Below are 22,927 nucleotides of genomic sequence, written 5' to 3'. Positions count from 1 at the left end.
CTTGAGTTCATCCTCGGACTTAAGCACTAGATTCCAGGGTCCCTCACTTTAGCCACTCTTGCACCAATATCCTTAACTACCTTTCCTTACTATCTTCAACTGCCTGGGAAGTTTGTTGACCTCGATTCAGTCAAAATGTCTAGCTTCCTTGCCCAGGCTGCTAACAATGAGTGGGAAGATTATATTAAAGAGCCCTAAAATAGTTTTTATGATATCTGCTTTCCAAAGGTCTTTGACTTACACCTAAAAATAATTTTTTGTTTCCCTACCACTTTGTCTACCATTTTCCCCAGTTGCTGTTTTAATCTTCTTCACTCTGCTCAAACCTTACTCTAAGTCATGATCCAAGAGAAATCAATTACCATCATGATCATTGCCAGCTATGTTATTCCAAAGGAAAAATGCCCAGACTACAAAAACATTCTGCCACAGAACCAAGAAAACTGGTTCTATTGGCTTTTTTTCCTAGCACACCTGCATTAGTGAGCATCTGCTTTAGGAGTCTAAATCAGGGCTGGGCTGTAGCTCAGTGGCAGAGTGCTTGCCTAGCATGATGTATGAGGCACTGGGTTCCATCCTTAGCACCACATAAAAATCAATTAAAAAAATAAAGACATTCTGTTCACGTATAACTAAAAAAAAAAAATGGTGGCAGCATAATGGAATCACCTGAGAATCTTTAAAAATACCAAGGTTTGGTGCCTCCCAAGTAGATTTTGTTAAAATTGACCCAAAATATGATCTGAGCATGGGTTTGTTTTGTTTTGGACTTTGCAGACAACTATAACATACAACCAGCACTGAAAATCAATGGCATCGGTTAGTACTTAAAGTGTGATTTCTGAACCAGCAGCATTAGTATCACCTGGGAACTTCTTAGAAATGTAGATTCTTGGGCTCTGCCCATAGTTCTGAATCAGGCACTCTTGAGTTAGAGCCCAGAGTCTGTATAACAAGCCCTTCAGGGTTTTCAGGTGAATCATTAACCCAGACATTGACTTGCTTCACTTGATCAGTCTTTGTATGTTGGTTAGAAAGGAAAAGGATATGTTGTCTCCTTCTGAGTACTCCCCTGCCCACCATCTGCTGTATTATGCTAGCCAATTTAGGAGCCATCTGTAGCAATAGGATTCTACTGAGGGAAAGAGACCAGGGCATATGGTCCACAAATGCTGTGCCCATTTTCAGTGTGTATGAAGATAAGTAGGAGTGGGTGGGGGCTGATATTTGTTTATTAACAGGATCAGGACTTCCATGGATTTAGTTTATAGTTAAGTATTAGCAGTTTTGTTCTTTCTGAAAAAAAAAGTGTAGGTAGGAAATTTGACTACCCTTCTAAATTAATAGACAGGTACATGACAGATAAAACACATACTGTTCTTTTGCATTCTGTTCCCTCTGTCTGTGGAAGGTGTGGGAAGGAGAGCTAGAAGAACTGACAGTACTCCTTCCTTATGCTATAACCACATCATTTCCCAAATTAGTTTGCAACTCTGATTTAGGCCTAGTGCTGTTCATAATTATATTTTCAGTCACCTATGGCCCATATTCCAAGAGGTACTAAACTATTGGTATCAGCAATCAGTCCTCTTGGATTTAACAGTATTATAAGTGTAAGCCACTGTTAAGATTCTGGAAGAAATGACCAAAAGGTTTGCACCTACCTTATGAACCTTGGAGTCTTTCAAAATCCCTTCTCCCACAGGCACATAATGCAGGACTGAGGATGATCTAATGTAAGGCACCAGCACACACATAAATATATATGTGTGTTGCTGGGTATTGAACCCAGGACCTTGCACTCAGATACTGAGTTACATCCTTCTTAAGGGTCATTCCTTGTTCTACCTCTTAAAGTCTCATAATGGGGATTAAATTTCAACATGAATTTGGGGGCAGCAAACTATATTCAAATCCTGGCAACATTTTAAATGAGTGTATTTGAGGGCTGGGGTTGTGGCTCAGCGGTAGAATGCTTGCCTAGCATGTGCAAGGCCCTGGGTTCAATCCTCAGCACCACATATAAATAAAGGAATTATGTGAAACTACAACTAAAAAGTAAATAAATATTTTTTAAAAGAGTATATTTGTTAATGAGCCAATATTGATATTTGATATTTTTGCTCGGTATATAAATATGGGTTGATGGGCTTTGTATTTCCTTTCAATCCTTTAAATTTGTCATTCTGATGATAGACTGGCTTGATGTTCTCATTTGTCCCCCCTTTCTGATAAAAAAAAACCTAACCATCACTTTTATTACTCTTCTACTTTAATACACTCTTTCTTTCAGCTATTTTTGAAAATAGTTTCTCTCTTTAGTGTTCATTGGTTTGCTTATAATGTCCCAGGGTGTAATTTTTATTGTAATTCTTAATTACATTTAATTTCTTGGATTTATGGATTTTCATTTCATCAACTTGACAAATTTGGCAATAATATTTTGAGTTTTTAAATTTTGGCAAGAATATTTAACACGAGATTTGCCCTCTTAACAGGGTTTTATGTATACATACAGTATTGTTATCTATAAGCACATTGTGCTTATGTTCTCTAGAATTTTTTCATCTTGCATAACTCCTAGTTTATAGTCTTTGAATAGCAATTTCCCATTTATTTCTCTTCCAGCCCATGTAAATCACCATACTATTGCTTGCTTCTATAATTTTGAGTATTTTAGATGCCACATATGAATGGAATCACACAGTGCTTTTCCTTCTGTGACTGGCTTACTTCATTTAGTGTAAAATCCTCAAGATTATCCATGGTATTACATATTGCAGGACCTCCTTGTTTTCAAGGTTGAATAGCATACCTTTGCATGTATCTATCACATTTTCTTTATTCATTCAGCTACTGGTGAACATTTTGGTTGTTTTCACATCTTGGCTATTGTGAATAGTATGGCCATGTACATGGGTGTACAGATATCTCTTCAAGATACTGATCTCATTCTTTTGGATAAATGCTTAGAATTAAGGTTCCTAGATTATGTGATAGTTCTATATTTAATTTTTGAGGAATTACATACTTTTCTCCAAAGAAACTATACCATTTTAAATTCCAATCAACAGTGTACAAGGGTTCCAATTATTCTACATCGTCACCAAGAATGACCTTTTGTTTTTCTGATAATAGCCACTCTAACATGTGAGATGATATTTCACTGGAGTCTTGATTTCCATTTTCCAGATGATTAGTGACAATAAATATCTTTTCATGTGTCTCTTAAAAAAAGAGTATATTTGTTAATGAGCCAATATTGATATTTGATATTAACTAAAGTCTACACCTCTCAGATTTCCTTAGTTTTTACCTAATGTCTTTTTTCTGTTCCAGGATCCCATTCAGAATACTACATTACACTTTTGTCTCTTTAGGCTTTTTCTTGGATTTTCCTTGACATAATAGTACATTTTAAAATGACAACAAATCCACCTCACCATAGGTGATTCAGAAGTAGATGAAAACAACTACCACATTCTCATGAAACTCACAAAGCAGGTGGCATTTATTTATTGATTTTATAGTGAATACTGTGAATCATTTACAATTTTCTCACATGCTTTCAGATGTGACTCTTATATTTTGTGTGGGGCTGAGGGTGTAGCTGTGCAATAGAGTACTTGCCCAGCAGGTACTCTCTCCAACATAAGGTGGTGAGGGAGGAAACTTGTTTTAATTTAGGGGATTGGCTTTATTTCACATCTGTGTATAAAATGTTATATATCATATGCTTTAAAATTACTGAACATCACATAAAATGCTTTCAGTAATACCACACAGATTAAGCCAGGCCACCAGTGAGCAGGCTACAGATTCTAGAACCCAGGGACCCACCTCAGGAGACTGATTTAGAAGGTCCAGGATGCGGGCAGAGTTATATATATTTTGATCCCCCATGATTCTGATGCATTTTGGAAATCACTAAATCTAAATTTATAGACACAAACCTATACATTTGAATTCAATTTAATATCCAAGTAACAAGCCCAAAATGATGAAATCCACACTAAAGAGAATTAATGATGACTATTTCAGTGAACATGTGCTGAGACACATAGTATACAGATATCCTTAACCCTACATACATACAGGATGTACTCACAAATCCCACTTTCAAATTGGTCATTTGGAGCTGAACATGGTGGCACATCCCTATCAGAAATTTGGGAGGCTGAGGCAGGAGGATCCCAAGTTCAAGACCAGACTGGGCAACTTAATGAACCCTGTCTCAAGATAAAAAATGAGTAGGGATGTACCTCAGTAGTTGAGCACCCCTGGGTTCAATCTCCAGGAAGGAAGGAAAGGAGGTAGGAGAGAGATAAATGAAATGAAGTGAAATTTGGTTGTTTGAATCTAAAAGAAATTTTGGTTGTTTGAAACCTTAGTTATTTACCCTTAGAATATTGTTGTGAATGTTGAGTAAGTTCTCCCAACAACTTACAAAAATGTATTCAACCAGTAGCAAATAAAATAGCATGTCCTTGCAATGAACAATATAAAACAATGGTCTGGCAATATTAACCATAAAACAAAAAAGTGGGGGATGCATAAAAAATATTTGATTTATCTCAAGTGCTGAGGTTGAATAAATAGAATGGAGGATAAAAGGAAATGAGGGGGCAGATGGAGTTATTGAGAGGACCTTGTGCATTCTTTCAAAATATCTGAAGGTTATTCGTCCTTTTGCACCCCAGATTCCTAGGCTGCCTTTTCTCTTAGGGTTCTCTTTGGCTCACCACCAAAATTAGCAGAGCATCTTAGATTTGCCCTGATTCTCAGGCTAGGTGCACCTAAGAATTACCTGGAAAGCTTTAAAAAAAGGTGTCCATGCAAAGTACCATAGAAAAGTACCACAGGTTGAGTAATTTCTTTAAATTTTTTTAAATTGTAGATGGACATAATACCTTTATTTAATTTTTTTAATATTTATTTTTTTAGTTGTAGTTGGGCACAATATCTTTATTTTACTTATTTTTTGTGATGCTGAGGATCAAACCCAGTGCCTCACACATGCCAGGTGAGCACTCTACCACTGAACCCCAACCCCAACCCCATGGTTAAGTGATTTAAACAACAGAAAATTAATTTCCTCACAGTTCTGGAGGATGGAGGTCCCAGACCAAGTTGTCAGAAGATTTGGTTACTCCTGAGGCCCCTCTCCTTTGCTTGCAACTGGCTACATTCTCACTGTGGTCTCACACAGCCTTTTCTCCATGTGTGCACCCTCCTGGTGTCTCTTGCACTTCTTATAGGGACACCTGTCATATTGGATTGGGGCCTCAGCCTTATAACCTCATTTAACACTAGTCACCTTTTTAAAGGTTCTATCTCCAGCTACAGTCATACTGAGGATTAGGGCTTCAACATATATTTTTTGAGCCAGGGTTCTCTCTGGCTCACCACTAAAGTTAGCAGTACAGCTTAGATTAGCCCTGATTCTCATGCTCGGTGCTTTACCCCAGATCCATTACATTAAAAATTGGGGACAAGTCAAGTATTGGTACTTTTAAAAAGAGTTTTCCAGGCTAAGGGTATAGTTCAGTGATAGAGCATTTACCCAGCATGGGGGAGGCCCAGGGTTCAACTCCAACACCTCAAAAAAAAAAAAAAAAAGCTTTCCAATCTGGGCATGGTGGTACATGGTGCTATGTGTCTGTAGTCCCATATACTTGGGAAGTTGAGGCAAGAGGATAACTTGAGTCCAAGAGACAGAGGCCAATGTGGGCAACATATATCAAGGCTCCATCTCTAAAAAGAGAGGGGGAGGAGTTTTACAAGGTTAAGAAGTCCCTGTAAAGGGTTTTGAGGACAGCCCTGAACTGTGCTTGGGTTTCTATCACCTATTTGCTCTGTGTACCTGGGAAGGTAACCTGAGTTTTGAGTCTCAGTTTCTTCTCCTGAAAAATGGGAATACTATTAGTATATAGAGCTTTTGTGAGAATTAAATGAGATGCTCCATGACAAGCACCTAGCACGAACCAGGCGCTAGCCTGTGTTCACTGGCAATTGCCATTGCAGCTACCGCTGCTATAACTGAGGGGACAAAGAGATTTCCCAAAAGTGGCAGGCAGGCAGGAGTTGGAAGGAAATGGCAGAAAGAAAGGCTATTTGTGTGCAAAAGAGTATCTGAAGAGGAATTAAGTAAACTTAATCTCGAAAGCTAAAGATATCTTTGTATGGGGCTGGGGATGTGGCTCAAGCGGTAGCGTGCTCGTCTGGCATGCGTGCGGCCCGGGTTCGATCCTCAGCACCACATACCAACAAAGATGTTGTGTCCGCCGAGAACTAAAAAATAAATATTAAAAAATTAAAAAAAAAAAAAAAGATATCTTTGTAGGTTTAAATATCCTGTCCGTGCGGCGTGATAAAGAGAGTTTCCTTTCTGGGCAGTAGGGGGCGCCAGGAGTCTACAAATAAGAATCTGTGGCTGGAGAAGTGGATGAGAAGGAAGCTGAAAAAGTTAAGTCTCAGGGCACCTGTCCACCTGATGCATCTGTTACTAGTTGAGGTGTCTTAAACCAGGTGCTTACAATTTATAGAATCCATAAAATCCAATATACAAGCCAAGCAGGGTGGTATATTTGTGCCAGCTGCTTGGGCAGCTGAAGCAGAAGGATCACTTGAGCTAGGAGATGGAGAGCAACCTCAGTAACATAGCCAGACCCCATCTCAAAAAATAAATAAGAATAATAAATTCAATATGCGGATTAGTTTGCCTCCTCTAGTGTTTTGTTTGTTTGTTTGTTTGCAATGTTGGAGATCAAATTCAGTTCCTCACTCATACTAGGCAAGCACTCTGCCACTGAGCCATACCCCTAGCCCTCTAGATTTTTTTCTAATTATTTCTATATCGAGGGACATGTTAAAACATGTATGCAGCGTAACAGTATTTAAGTATATGTTCTATAATAAGTAACATCATAATTGATATCCCAAATCAGATAGACCATTTTTGTTTGTAAAGGAGACAGTGAAGCATGGTTGTGATGGAAACAGGAAAGAAAATATGAACACAACTGTGGCAGAGACTGGCAATGGCCTACCCCTCTTTGAATCCTGGAGGTTTCATTGGGAATATGGCAATTTGGGTTCAATCCATAGCACCACATAAAAATAAACAAAAAATAAAGGTATTTTGTCCATTTCCAAAAAAAAAAAAGTACAATTCCTGCCCTTCCTTGAGCTGAGGGTGACCATATGGCTAAGCCTTGACCTGTGGAATATGAATGGAAATGGCAGCTTATAGGGAATTCCTGGAGAGCCAGATGGCAGGGAACTTCTTCCATTTCCTTCCTGGATCATGATTATGAAGACGGGAGCTCCAGCTTGAACCTGAAGATAAAGGCTGCAGTCTAAGGATGTTAGAGTGCAAGTTAGATGCAGCCTAGATCCAAGGTGACTATTAGGGCTCCCTAGAAACTCTGAATTCTCTGCCTCTGGTCTTCTTTGGGAGAGGAAAAATAAAATGAAATTGTGTGTAAGCCACTGTTATTTTGGATCTCTGTTACTCATTGCCAAACACAGTCTAATACAGCATTTTAAGAATCTGGGTTTTTTAAAAATACCTTTGTAGAAAAAGAAATATAGATGGAAAGAATTTTTTAAAATCACATAGAGAAGATGGTGACAGATACAAAGACAACTCCTGAGTCTTTAAAGACCCAGTAGCATCTCAAGTAGAATAAGAGGGGGACAATGGTGATAAAGATAAACATACTATGAATTTGAGTCTTCTTTCAGTGCTGTCTGAAAGATGGGGAAGTCAAGTGGAGGACTAAGGTGAAGACTTGCAAATTCCTGCAATTGAAGTCCTTTGAGCTGCTGTAGCTACAAAATGTCCCAAAGTCTGCCTGATCAACTTTTCCCAGGTTCTTTTGCATGATTGCCTATGCTGGGGTCCCCAAGACCACCCTCAAGTTAATTGGCTCATCAGAAGAACTCACTGAATTCAGAATACTTACGGCCATACTCAGGATTGCAGTTTATTACAATGAAAGGAATACAGATTAATTCACATAGGAAAAAGCCCCATAGGATGGAGTCCAGGAGGAACTAAACACTGGTTGTCATCTCTCAGAGAAACCACACAGACCACATTTTATTCTCCTGTAACAATGTGTGGCAGCACATACAAATTATGGCCAACCAGGAAAAGCTCACCCAAGCCTTAGAGTTCAGGATTTTTATCAGAGGTTAGTCACATAAATATGGAGTACCCACAAGATAGATATTAGCTATTCAGTCTTCAGACCCTTCCAAAAGTTAAATAATACAGCCTGGCCAGAACTCCTAGTTATACTAAAACAGGTACTTATGACACATTCTATTGTTATCATAAACTAGGCATAGAGAGGCACCCTTATCAGGAGGGATAGTCTAAAGGCTTAAGAGATATCTCCCAGGAACCAACCAAGGGCTAGTCCTGAAGATCTTTGGAAGAGTCAGTGTTTGGACAGCCCAGGGCTACTGAGTTAACTCTTTACTGCAAAGTACTTTTATAATAAAACTCTATTTATCTGAGTAGCTTCTAAAGACCTCACTCCTTCCATGAAAAGAGTCTGACCAAAACATTTCTAACACTAGAAATGTGTCTAATATCATGGATATTCAATGAATGAATGGATTAATACAGGAAGGCTCATTACTGGTACCCTGAAGATGGGAGATCCAGCTGTACCTCTGTGATTGAGTCTTCCCTTGACCAACTTCCTCCCAAGCATTTCCCTTGTGTCCTCCTTCCATCCCTTTCTCCCTGATCCAGCAATTCCAAGATCCGCAAGAGCCAGAGACCATTTCCATTTTCTTCAGCAAGTAATCCAGGCTTCAGAGCTTCTGTCCAAAACCAAGATTAGGATAGGGCAATTAGGGCACAGACTCACAATCTTTAAGGTGGTCCTCACTCTCAGGGATATGCAAAAAGGAGTGCCTCCTTAAATTTTGCACCTGAGATACAGACATGCCCATGTTAGCACAATTAGCAACACAATTCACAATAGTCAAACTATGGAACCAACCTAAATGTCTATCAATGGGTCAATGGATTAAGAAAATATGGTGTATACATACAATGGAGTTTTATTGAGCCAAAAATAAAAATGAAATTATGTCTTTTGCAGGAAAATGGATGGAACTAGAGCTAGAGACCATCATGTTAAGCAAAATAAGTTGAACTCAGAAGGTCAAGGGTTTTATGTTTTCTCTCAAGGGTTGTATTCAGCAACTGGTGGGAAAAAAAGAAAAAGAAAGGTGTCCACAATCTCATGAAAATCTAAGAGAGATCAATAGAGGAAATGGACTAAGGGGTGGGAGGAGGGAAGGAAGGGGGTAAATGCTGGGGAGTGACATTGGCCAAATTATATCGCTATATTGTGTGCATATATGAATATATAATAACAAATCCCAACACTAAGCACAACTACAATGCACCAATTAAAAAATGTGGAAAACAATTTTGTGCCCTAGGTAGGCCTTACCTCACTCCAGTGCTGGTCCTATAGTCTGTCTTTTGTTTTTGGTTTTTGTTTGTTCAGTTTTGGTACCAGGGATTGGACAGGGCACTTAACCACTAAGCCACATCCCCAGTCTCTCTCTCTCTCTTTTTTTTTTTTTTTTTTTTTTTTTTTGTGCTGGGGATTGAACCCAGGGCCCTGTGCCTGTGAGGCAAGCACTCTAAGAACTGAGCTATATCCTCAGCCCTTATTTTTTGTTTTGAGACAGGGTCTCACTAAGTTGCTCAGGGCCTCGCTAAATTGCTGAGGCTGGCCTTGAACTTGTGATTCTCCTGTCTTGAAAGAGTTTCTGGATGGGAACCCATATCCTTTGATTTTGTGTGTATTGAGAAGGAATGGGAAGGTACCAGAAGTAGCATGGGAGTCTTGTCCTAGGACATGGTTGAGCCTTAACTCAAGCAAAATAATATGTCTTCACAAACTTCTCTTTACAGTGCACCATCCCAAAGGTAGTTCAATTCACTTTATTTTTTTTTTCTCTTAAAGAGAGAGAGAATTTTTTAATATTTATTTTTTAGTTCTCAGTGGATACAACATCTTTGTTTGTATGTGGTGCTGAGGATCGAACCCGGGCTGCACGCATGCCAGGCGAGCGCGCTACCGCTTGAGCCACATCCCCAGCCCTCAATTCACTTTAAATACCAGAAAATAACTAAAATAAGCTCCAATAGTAAGCATTCATCTCCCACATTTGTACCAGTAACCCTTCCAAACTTCAGAGGCATGAGGATTTTTTTCCTGCAGCATCTCTGAATTCTTCTTCTTTTTTTTTGGTTCTGGGGATTGAACCCAGGGCCTTGTGCATGTGAGGCAAGCACTCTACCAACTGAGCTGTATCCCCAGCCCTAATATCTCTGAATTATTCTTTCCATTAACATCTTTCTGCATCTTGGTAGCAGAAAACTTACCAGTAAGTTCTATGGAGTTTGAATGATTTCAAAGTTACCTTCCACTTCCCTGATTCTGGACAGGAAATGACTTTAAGAGATACTAGGAGCTCAGGTCCTTATACACCATAGAACTGCTTATGTTGTGTGAGAATGTATGGATTCAGATTAACATGATTGCAACCATCTTGAGTCATAACCACCATGATTACTCTAGTCTGTTTTTCCTACATAGTTTCTCAGCAAACTACAATAGACAAAACCATTAGAGAGGTATATGGAGCTTTACAACCAGACTCGAGCTCTCTGGGAATATGCCTGACTTTGATTTTTTTCCTCTTTCTCCCTTTTTTCTTTTCTTTACTTCCTTCCTTTCTTCCCTTCTTTCGTGTACTGGGGATTGAAGACAGGGTGCTCTTCTACTGAGCAACATTCCCAGCCTTTTGTTTTTGATTTTGAAACAGAGTCTTGCTAAATTGCCCAGGCTAGCCTGGAAGTTGCAATCCTCCTGCCTCAGTCTTGTGAGTCGCTGGGATTATAGATCTGTATCAATATGCCTGTCAGTGACTCATTGGTATCATTTTAAAATGAATCAAGTACATTCCAGCCAGGATGACGTCACTTTTTGTCCTAATCCATAAATAAATATGCCCCTCTTTCTGGCCTAAATTGTGGGAGTCCAACTGGTCTTGCTGCCACCCAGGGCTATGCTTCTATCAGTAAATCTCCAAAATAAATTGGACTATGTGCAAACCATCTGCTTCTATTTCTTCAGTCTCATAGCCACTTTGGGGCAAGTTCTCACCTACTAGAACTGGATTGTTTCAGAACAAAGATGCATGAAAAATTCCACTAATTTCCAGGAACTGTACAACTTCTTTTCCATAAGGCGTGGCACTTGTGTGCACTTCTGATATACAAGAAAGGAAAGAAGATAACCTTCCCTCCAAGTTTATCATTTGAACAATTATTCCTAGAAGAAGTGTATGTGTGTTCAAGTTTTAAGAAGAAAGAATGGGGGCTGGGGTTGTAGCTCAGTGGTACAGTGCTCACCTAGCACATGAGTTCGATCTTCAGTACCACATAAAAATAAATAAATAAAATAAAGGTATTGTGTCCAACTACAACTAAAAAATAAACATTAAAAAAAGAAAAAGAAGAAAGAATGGAAGACAGGCAGGGTAGATGGATGACAGGCACATCTATAATCCTAGCTACTTGGGAAGCTGAGGCAGGAGGATGGCAAGTTCAAGGCCAGCCTGGGCAATTTAGTGAGACCCCTGTTTCAAAATAAAAAGCAAAAAGGGCTGGGGGTATAGCTCAATGGTAGAGCTCTATGTTCAATTCCCAGTGCTTCAAAAGAGAAAAAAGATTTTGAGATAATAAATTTTCTATTATGTGTATTTTACCACAATAAAAAAATGCACATGTGTGAATGCAGGAGGTGCATACACAGCTGAGCCAATGGCTTTACATCACAAAATAAATAACAAATACATTTGAGTTGCTCAAATTTACATCATCTCTTTTTTTGCAAGGTAGATTCTCAAGTAGGAGCTAGAGGTATCTTCCCTGTCATTACTGACAGCCGTAGGATTCTTCTATGAAATGAATTCTTTGATATTGTCATAGAGATTGACCTAGGCCAGACAGCATTTCCTTATTTATAACATTCACACACTTTCTCACCAACGTGAATTCTCTGGGATCAAAAAAAGTATGAGCTATAATTGAAGGACTTCCAACATCTATGACATTCGCAGGGTTTATCACCGGAGTTAATTATTTGATGTGGAATAAGAGTCAAGCTCTGATTAAAGGTTTTGCCACATTCAATAAATTACAGGGTTTCTCTCCTGAGTGGATTCAGTGATGTGGAATAAGATGCAAACTCTGATGAAAGGATTTCCTGTAATCATAGTCAAAGGTGTCTCTCCCAGCATGAAGTCTCCAGGCTGGAAAGGCTGAAATATGTCTAAATGGTTCCCCATACTCCTCACATCCATAATGTTTTTCCCCCAGGATTCTTTGTTGCTCAATAAGACCCAAGCTGTAGCTAAGGACTCCTGATGCACTCATAGAGTCTTCTCCCAAATAGATCCTCTGATACTAAATAATGCATGAGCTCCCCCAGAAAGTTTTTATACAATCATTCTTCCCATGAATTTTCTCTGCTGTGAATTCTCTGATGTCGGTGTTGAGATCAACACCTGTGAGGTGTTCCTGGCTGAGGACACCTGTAATCCCAGTGGCTGGGGATGCTAAGGCAGGAGGATTGTAAATTCAAGGCCAGCCTCAGCAATTTAGTGAGGCCCTTAGAAACTTAAGTGAGATTCTGCCTCAGGATAAAAAATAAAAAGGCTTTGGGTGTGGCTCAGTGGTTAACCAATCCTGGTTCAATCCTTGGTTAAAATTTTTTTAAAAAAGTGTTCTCACATTCCTTACATTTGCAAGATTTCTCTCCATTATAATTTCAACAATGGCTAATGGCTCTAAATTCCCTTTGAAAATGCTCTCACATTTATTGAATTTATATGAGTCTTCTCCAGAATAAAATCTCTAATAGAGAGTATGGTGTTACCAAATGAATGTGTCTCCCCAAAATTTATATGTTGAAGGCCTAAAGTCCATGGTAGCTGAATTCAGAGTAATTAGCTAGAACTAAGGTTAAACAAGGTCATAAGAGTAGGGCCCTTATCCAATATGATTAGGATTATAAGAAGACATACTAGAGAACTGGAAGAGTCAGCAGATATCTATTTCTCTCTCCTCAGACACTGAGGAAAGTCCATTTGAGGTCACAGAGAGAAGGCAGCCACTGCAAGCCAGGAAGAGAGCCCTGAGCAGAAACCAAATTGAGTGGAATCTTCATGTTGACTGGAACCTTGATGTTGGACTTTCCAGCCTCCAAAAACTGTGAGAGAATGTCTATGGTATTTTGTTGTGACTACCTAAGCAGATGAATGCATTTAATATAAATTGTGATGTCAGGGGTACATGTGTCACATTTTCATCTAGCTCACTGGTAAAGAATTGGTAAAACTTTGTTGTTGAGGGAAGTAGGGAAATGAGCACTTTTTCATTGCTGGAGGAATTCAAATTGGTACAAATCCCAGGAGAGAAAATCTTTCCAAAGGATAAATGCATGCACCCTTTGACTGAGCAATTTCACTTCTAACAATGTGTTCTACAGATAGATTTTATTGTGTGTAAAATTACATATGTACAAAGTCTTTTAGTAAAAACTTGATCATAATACCAAATACTTCAAAACAGTCTAAATGTATCCATGAGGAAGTAGTTTAATAAATTATCATATATCCATAAAATGGATAAAGAATGATTTAGAATGAGGAGGCTGGGGCTGGGGAAGTAGGTTAGTGGTACAGTAGATATTTAGCATCAATAGGCCCTGGGTTTAATCAATCCCCAGCATCCTCCCCAGTTCCCCGCAAAAAACAGATATGGAGCCAGACACAATGGCGCATACTTGTAATCCCAGTGGCTGGGGAGGCTGAGGCAGGAGGATTTCAAGTTCAAAGCCAGCATTAGCAACTTAGCAAGACCCTAAGCAATTTAACAAGACTCTATTTCAAAAGGCGGGGTGGTGGTGGTGGTGCAGAAATATGATTTAGTGGTCGAGCACCCCTGGGTTCAATACCTGGCACAAAAAAAAATTGTTTTTAAATACCAATATGGAACTGTCTTTTTTTAAAAAGTGCAAGGTTCAGAATAGTGTTTTCAGAACAGTACTGTGCTAAAATAAAGAGGGGGAAAAAGACAGAGAAATCCCACATATTTGCTTGAAGATGCACAGATTGTCTCTGGAAGAATTCAGGATCCTTCCTCTAGTGGGGAAGATCGGGTGCTGATACCCTTTGTTCTGAATTCTGTGCTATAAAAATGTACCAGTTATTTTTTTTTAATTCCTGAAATCTGGGAAGGAGATAGATGAAGACATGAATTTAGATAGACAGATGGCTACAACAGAGCAAGGAAACTCAGAGGACTCATTTTTTTGAAATCATAATCTCCCCACTGTTTCCCCTATACTCTTTTCTTGCTTTATTTTTCTCCATATATTGCCATCTGTCATATTATGTTTTACTTACGTGTTTCATTCATTGCCCACCCCCCCACCCTGCATTAGAATGTTCACTGAGGGCAAGAACTTTTATCTGCGGTGGTGTTTTCCTCTCTCACCGCTATCTTTTTAGAGCTTAGAACAGTGTCTGGCATGGAACAAGCGCTCCATAAATATTTGTTGACTGAAGCATGTACTTAATAGATATGCTTGTTCCCTCTCTTCAGCAGCAGATCTTAGCTTTTCACCTGTTTTCAGTCACCCCGTCTTTAACCATCGGCTCTTTGGCTACAATGTCAGCAGCACTTGTGTTATGGTGATCTCTATTAAAAATGGAGTTCCTGGGGCTGGGGTTGTGGCTCAGTGGTAGAGCACTTGCCTACCATGTGTGAGACCCTGGGATCAATTCTCAGCACCACATATATATAAAATAAAGGTCTATTGACAACTAAAAAAAATCTGTCCAAATTGCAGACAGAGGCAATTTTTCCCAAAATATTTTTGACCCACAATTGGTTGAACCTGAGGATTCAAAACGCACAAGGATGGACAGTCAACTGTATATATCCTCTTATTTAAATTATTTGATGGGCCAGGCACATTGGCACATGCTTGTAATTCCAGCTGCTCCGGAGGATGAAGCAAGAAGATCACAAATTCCAGTCTAGCTTGAGTAAGATCCTGTCTCAAAAAAAAAAAAAAAAAAAAAATGCACCAAAAAACAGGAAAGGCTGGGGATGTGGACCAGAGATAGAGTGCTTGTGTAAGCCCTGAGTTCAATTCCAGCACTACAGAAAAGAAAAATATATATATATTCTTTGCTATTTTGTAGTCCTTTTTTGTTGCTATCATGAATGCAAATGCTTTTTCTATTTATTATCTGATTCTAGTTTGTTACTAGTAAATATTTGCATTTGTTACTTTTTTTTACAGTTTATTTTCAAGGGTTATTTTTTTCTTTTTTAAATTGCATTTTTTATTGGGTCATAATTCACATAACATAAAATTCACCATTTGAAAGTATATACTTCAGTGGTTTTTAGTTCATTCACCATGTTAATCAACCATCACCACTAATTAAAGGATATTTCCATCACCCCAAACAGAAACCTTATACCTGATACCAGCCTCTCCCAAGTTTCCTTTCTTCCAATCTCTTGGCAACACATCTACTTTCTGTATTTATGGATTTGCCTATTCTAGAAACATCATGTAAATTGTATAACATGTGGCTTCTTCCACATGTACTATGTTTCTGAGGTTTCTCCATGTTGTAGTGTGTATCAAAACTTCATTTTTATAGCTAAATATTATCCCACACTATGGATATACCGCACTGTTTATTCATTAATTCACTGACAGACACTTGAACTGTTTCCACATTTTGGCTATTATGAATAATGTTGTTGAGTATATTTTTTAATTTTTTATTTGTTTTAATTAGTTACACATGACAGTACAATGACCTTGACATATCATACATTTGAATCAGATGGGATATAATTTCTCATTTTTCTGAGTGTACAGGTTGCAAAATCACAGTGGTCATGCAGTCACACATATACACACAGCAATAATAATGTCTATTTCATTCCACTTTCCTTCTTTTTCCCCCATCCCCTCCCCTCCCCTCCCATCACTTCTCTCTACCCAATCTAAGGTGATGCTATTTTTTTTCTCACATCTTCATACATGTATTTTGTATAAGGATGAGGGTCTCCTTCCATCTTCCATGCAATTCCCCTTCTCCCTCCCTTTCCCTCCCACCTCTCTTCCCTATTTAGAAGTAATCTTCTTCCCATGCTCTTCCTCCCTACCCCATTTTGAGTCACCCCCTTACATCAGAGAAGACATTCGGCATTGTTTTTTGGGGGATTGGCTAACTTCACTTAGCATAATCTGCTCTAATGCCATCCATCTCCCTGCAAATGCCATGATCTTGTTATTTTTTAGTGCTGAGTAATATTCTATTGTGTAGAAGTGCCACATTTTTTAATCCATTTTTCAAGGGTTTTTTGAGGTATAACTTGGAGCATCTGTGAAGTAGAATTGTGCTTTCCTTTCTTTTTTCTTTTCTTTCTTTTCTTTTTTCTTTCTTTCTTTCTTTCTTTCTTTTTTTTTTTAATGATGAGGTCTCTCTGTGTTACCCAGATTGGTCTGGAGCTCATGAGCTCAATCAATCTTCCTGCTTCACCCTCTCCAGGAACTGGGGCTATAGGTGTTCACCACCCCTCAGCATTCCCTTGTGGAGAGACAGATCCTTTTTAAGTTTCCACTCAATGGTAAATTGGAGGCACTGTGAGAGACAGAGGCTATATGTGAAGGACCAATGGCTGCCCAAGATAAACCTACGTCACAATAAGGCATCCTTGAGAGTTCTTTTTTTTTTTTTCTTTTTTACTGGTGATTGAACCCAGGGGTGCTTCGCCAACTGAGCAACATTCATAGCCCTTCTTATTTTTTTATTTTGAGATAGAGTCTTGCTAAATTGCTGAGGCTGACTTTGAATCTTCAATCTTCCTGCCTTAGCCTCCTGAGTTGCTGGATTACAGGTGTGTGCCACCATACCTGGCCATCCTTGAGGTCTTAAACTCAATAATTCTTCTCCTTCTCCTTCTTATTCTTTTTAATGCAGGAAGAAGGTACAGCACTTACAGCCATCTTGGTCATCTTCTCTTCCCGTTCCTAAATGGCACGAGACATGCTCCTGCCTGAGGACATTTGTGGCCTATTTTCTCTTCCTCCAAAGCCTGATGGCTAACCCTTTAACCTCCTTTATGTTCTACTCAAAAGTGTAAGCATCCCATTTAATATTTCAACATCCTCTCTCTCTCTCTAGTCACAAACTTTAAATCCCTTTCCAATTTTTTTTCTTAACAACTATCATCATCTAACATACAATATATTTTATTTGTTTATCTCAATTACTGTTTTGTTTCCCTCCCCTGAAATGTAAGATGAAGACAAATCCAGACCCATACTAACTTAGATACACAGATACAGTATAGAGAACGAGGTCCTATGGCGACCCACAGGGCTGTGAAGTAGGGACTGAGAAAGACACAGAGAGGTGTGAGATCGTGCCCTTGCCTAGGAGATGTTACACGCTAGGTAAGTCAAGACCCTTGGGAGCTCCCACCTCGAATGAACAGTGCAATCAAGTGCTGGGCTGAGCCTACCCACAGTGATTGACAAAAGGGAAAAGAAATCAGTGTGGACTGAGCAAGCAGGAGCTCCCGAGCACCCAATGAATGAACAGCTGTTAGCGCTGGCTGGCTGTTGTTATAACCAGACAAAGGAGGCAAGGAGTCAAAATGTCACTGAGGTTGGAGCCAGGGTGACTGGAAGGACAGTGGTGCCACTGGCAGGTGCAAAAGGTGGGCTGGGCAAGGTGAGTTAGATTTGAGGCATGTTGACATAACTCATGTGTCCTTGGCTCTTGTCCCACTGGCCAGCATGTCAGCCCAAAAAATCCAGGCAATGTAGTTGCCAAGTATTATGGTTTGGATCTGGAATGTCCCCAAAAGTTCATGTGTTGAAAACTTGCTTGGTCCCCTGTGATAGTAGGAGCAAATGTGACTCCATTTTGTTTCATGACTTCATCCTGTAAAACAACCATGCCAAGTAGAAGAGTCATGACTGGAGCAAGATGTTCTTTTCCTTTTGCTATAGAAACCTTTAAGAACACGGAACTACCTAATGGGGCATTGTTTCTGTAACTAGGGTGACTGCGCTAACTGTGATTGGTTAGGCTTCCCGCCACTTGACTGCACTGTCCCACTTCTGTAACCTGGCTTGCTTGCATTGGCTAGACCCCCTGAACATCCCTTTTGCAGTTTTCAGGCTTATAAGGAGTGCCCTTGCAATTGTTCGGGGCTGATCAGGGGAACAGCTTTATGTTCTGGTCAGCCGCCACCGGTGTGCTTCAATAAAGGCTTGATTCGATTATCCGTGAGTGGTCTGGAAGTCAGTTTATGAAACCCTGGGACAAAGCTTTAACTATAACACCCCAGTATAAAATGGGGATTTGGGGAAAATAATGAATGATGAAGCCTCTAACTTTATCAGTGGATTAATCCATTGATGAATTCATATTTGATGACCTTATTCGGAGGTGGTGGAAACTTTGCAGGTGGGACCTAATTGAAGTGAGTGAATCCTTAGGGGCATGCCCCTGGGGACTGAATGGTTTTTTGTTTTTTTTTTTTTTTTTTTTTTTTTTGGTACCAGGGATTAAATCCATGGCTGTTTAACTCAAGCCCTTTTTTATATTTTACTTAGAACTCACCATTCTCCTGCTTCAGACTCTCAAGCTGCTGGGATTACAGGCATGCTCCACCATGCCAGGCTTGGGGACTAAATCTTGTCCCCAGGCTCTTCCTCTCTCTTTCTCTCTCCCTCTCTCTATCTCTTCTTCCTATGTAACATGAAGTGAGCAGGTTTTCTCCACCATACCCTGCCACTATGATATTCTGCTTTGCCTTGGGTCCAAAGTGATGGAGCCAGCCAACTTCAGACTGAAAGTTTTGAAACCATAAGGCCAAATATATCTTTCCAAGTTGATTTTCTCCAGCATCTTGTCACAGTGATGAAAAGCTGACTAACACACCCTAAGTATTTGTGAGAGTTCCCAAAGGATGTCTTACATGTACCATTGAACCAGTCTAGTTATCATGGAGTTTGCTGCACTTCTTCTGTTTAGGACTCCTGCCATGAGGGACCAACTTGTCCTGGCTCCTAGTAATGAATAAATATCAACAATGATTCCCTTGTTAAATACTCCAGTCCTTTTAAAGCTATGAAGAAGCTATTATTATGGAGTTATAAAATAGTGATTCACAGGCTGGGGGTGTAGCTCAGTGGTAGTACTTAGCATGTATAAAGTTCCTGTACAAAGAAATAAAAATGAATACCCAAGAGACATTAAAAAATTGCTAGGGGTTGGGATTGTAGCTCAGCGGTAGAGCGCTCACCTCGCATGAGCAAGACCCTGGGTTCAATCCTCAGCACCACATAAAAATAAATAAGTTAAATAAAGGTATTGTGTCCAACTACAACTAAAAAAATATTAAATAAAAAAATATATTTTTAAAAAGTTGCTAATCCAGGGCTGGGGTTGTGGCTCAGTGGTACAGCACTCACCTGGCACACATGAGACACTGGGTTTGATCCTCAGCACCACATTTAAAAAAATAAATAAAGGGCTGGGGATGTGGCTCAAGCGGTAGTGCGCTCACCAGGCATGCTTGTGGCCCGGGTTCGATCCTCAGGACCACATACAAACAAAGATGTTGTGTCCGCCGAAAATTTAAAAATAAATAAATAAATATTAAAAAATAAATAAATATAAATAAATAAATAAAGGTATTGTGTCCACCTACAACTAAAGAAAATACATATGAAGAAAAAAAGCAGCTAATCCAAGCCTCTACTTTGTACTCAATGAAAGAAAGAAAGTTGGAGCTTTCTTTATGGTTCAGTTGAGTGTCCAAACCAGGATCTGAACCCACAATCAGGACTAGTCCCGTGACTTTCTCTGATTCTGCTCTGCCCTGCAGAGTCTGCTTAAAATACCCACAGTCCTGTTTTACTTTGTGCAGATGGATCACAGGTTGTTTTTTCTATTTTTAATTTCCACAGTTCATTTTGAACGCTGGCACAGGCTCCCTCCTACACTACCACTGAGCGGTATTAGTGTTTGGGAAAACATTTTGGCATTCTGTCTCAAGAGGGTTAACCATGTCATTACCCTTTCACCCAATAATTCTATTTGAGGGAATTAATCCAGAACAGAAACAAGGGCAAAATCAGAACTCCTTTGTAATGGGCCCTGGTTATTTTTTACCTCCCCAGTAGCCCACTTCCTCTTCTTTGCCCCCCTCTCATCTACACATTTATCCCAGCAGGGTTGGAGACTCTTTCACTTCATTGTAACATATCAAATATTTGTAATCTTTTTTTCTCTTTTCACAGTTAACAAATGGTATCCCACTAGTGTTCCATTTGCTTTTCTTTGATGATATAGTCACGGAGAACACTTTTTCCATATGTTTTTTGGGCCCTCGTATTTCCTTGAACATTTATTTGTTAAATCATCCTTCCCCACATCCCCCCCTCACCATGTTGTAATGTGGCCTTTATTGTGCTCACACCTCCAGGCCATGTTTCTCTAAGCTGTGTCTCTTCTCCTCTCATCTGTGCTTGCTGGAGGGGCATTCTGAGCCTGGACACGTGAGAATTTCAACACAGAAACGGAAAGGGTAGCTCATCGGGTGAAGGGTAACTACGCACAGACATTGTTGGGAAAGGGGCCCACTGAGTTGACAATGTTCAGGTTCCCAACTTTTTTGTTCTTAGTTTTATGACACATAAAATCCAAATATTGGAGTCCAAGGTTGAATTTCTTAATTTTTCCAATACAAGTATGTGTTGTCTTCTAATTTTTTTTCAATATAAACATTGAGAAAACTCCTATTAACATGAAAGAAAGGAAGAAAACATAAAAAGGGAGGGAGGGATGGGAAGGGAGTGAAGGAAAGGGAGAGAGAGAGAGAAAGAGAGAGAGAGAGAGAGAGAGAGAGAGAGAGAGAGAGAGAGAGAGAGAGAGGAGAAGGGAAGGAAGGAAGAAAAAAGAGGGAGAGGAAGGAGGAAGAGGCCTTTACTATAAAGCCAGAGACAGAGCTGGAACTGAGGAGGCTGGGCCTTATTGGAGCTTTGGCTCTGGCCCGAGTCCCTGGGTAATAGACAGCTGACACCCTCTGGGATCTTGGGCTTAACCTCCTTGGGGTTCACAAGGACCTTCACCACCTAAACAGGGACACTTGTAGCCTGATATGGTTGGCCTGTACCTTCTCCATTGCCTTTCTGTCTTTTCACTTTTTACAGTATTTTTAGGTGGTTTTGTTTCTTTCAAATTCACTTGTTATTATGGAAAATTTCAAACATACCAAAATACAGAGACTAGTACAATGAATATCTAAGTAATCATCATCTACATTCGCAACCCAAAATTCACTGTCGGGCCATGTGTGGAAGTGCATGCCTATAATCCCAGCAACTGGGGGCGAGGGGCTGAGGCAGGAGGACCACATGTTCAAGGCCAGTCTCAGCAATTTAGTGAGGCCCTATGCAACTTAGTGAGACCATGTCTCAAAAAAAAGGGCTGGGGATGTAGCTCAGTGGTTAAGCGCCCTTGGGTTCAATCCTCGGTACAAAAAATAACACCATCACTACCCAGCCTTTGTCTATAAACTCACCTTGGGTTTGGGTTTGGATATTTTCCCCCTTGACTCTATTTAGAGTTGGAATTGCTTTTTTTTCAGGAGGAGGAGGACCTTTTATTTAATAGCTTTTTGAAGGTGTAATTCTTACCATATTTAATTTTAGAACACTTTTATCATTCCAAAAAGAAACATTGTTCACATTAGTAGTCAGTCACTTTCTATCCCTGGGGTGTGTGTGTGGGGGGGGCATCTCTACTTTCTATCTGTAGAGCTTTGCCTCTTCTAGATATTTTATATTAATGGGATATACAATGTATCGGAATTGCTTTTTTTTTTTTTTTTTTTTGCAGGGACTGGGGGCAGGGGTTTGAAATCCTGAGCTCAAGTGATCCTCCTGCCTGTGCTTCCTGAATAGCTGGGACTACAGCCATGTGCCACCATGCCCAGCCAGAATCGCTTCTTGGGATGTCTTTTTCAGTGATGTAGACCAATGCCACAAGTTCAAAAATATCTAACCTCTGAACCTCCTTATATTGCTGGATTCAATAGTCCCACACAGAAATGCTGCTTTGAATAGTAAAACATAATCTTAATCCAGTCCCTGTGGTTATTATTCTGAACCCACTTTCAGCCTAGGTAGCTGCCATCTGTGACCAGGATAAAGTATAATATTTATTTAAGTGAAATACAAAACCAGCTCAAGGATGCACAGGTAAGCTTTCCAAGCCCATCTTCTCCCTTCTCTTACTTCTTGCAAAGCTATACAAAAAAACTGGAATATGCCCCCCATCTTAAGGTTCTATGATGATCCAGTCCTCCATGGGAAATCCTATTATTTATTTGTCAGAACAGAAACAAAATAAATGTCCTTAAAAGGAGATAAGCAACAGCCTGAGAAGATGATGCCTGCCTGGCAGCCTCCTCCTTGTTTCACCCTGACCCATTCGGAAACAGAGGATAAACTTTGCAGCCAGTGCCTGGGAAATGACCCAAGATGGGTGTCTGTAGTTTCTTCCCTCTTGGAGAGAAAGCAGGGCTTGGGAAGACTCCCCTTCCCTGCATGCCTCCGTCTGGTGCCACATGTAGGAATTATGAAAATCAATGTAGCCATAGCCCAGAACCTTAAAATAGAAAAAGTTTCTAAAACAGAATTTATTGGTGGTGAGATACAAAAACAGGCAGAGGGACTCTCTGCATTAGCTTCACAATTCAGCATGA

General features: G+C 39.8%; 1 long non-coding RNA gene across 1 annotated transcript; it reads left to right on the top strand.

Annotated features, from left to right (window-relative positions):
• Positions 1–13,188: 13,188 nt before the first annotated feature.
• On the top strand, positions 13,189–22,302 carry LOC113176279 (uncharacterized). The gene is made up of 3 exons (XR_003300049.2): positions 13,189–13,318; positions 17,122–17,280; positions 22,060–22,302. It is a non-coding gene; the product is annotated as an uncharacterized LOC113176279 (long non-coding RNA).
• Positions 22,303–22,927: the final 625 nt, after the last annotated feature.

The sequence above is a fragment of the Urocitellus parryii genome, chromosome 7 (genome assembly GCF_045843805.1).
Source record: "Urocitellus parryii isolate mUroPar1 chromosome 7, mUroPar1.hap1, whole genome shotgun sequence".
In the NCBI taxonomy this organism is placed as follows: Eukaryota; Metazoa; Chordata; class Mammalia; order Rodentia; family Sciuridae; genus Urocitellus; species Urocitellus parryii.
Note: the sequence above shows the minus strand (reverse complement) of the source record. Positions and strands in the feature narration are given on the sequence as shown.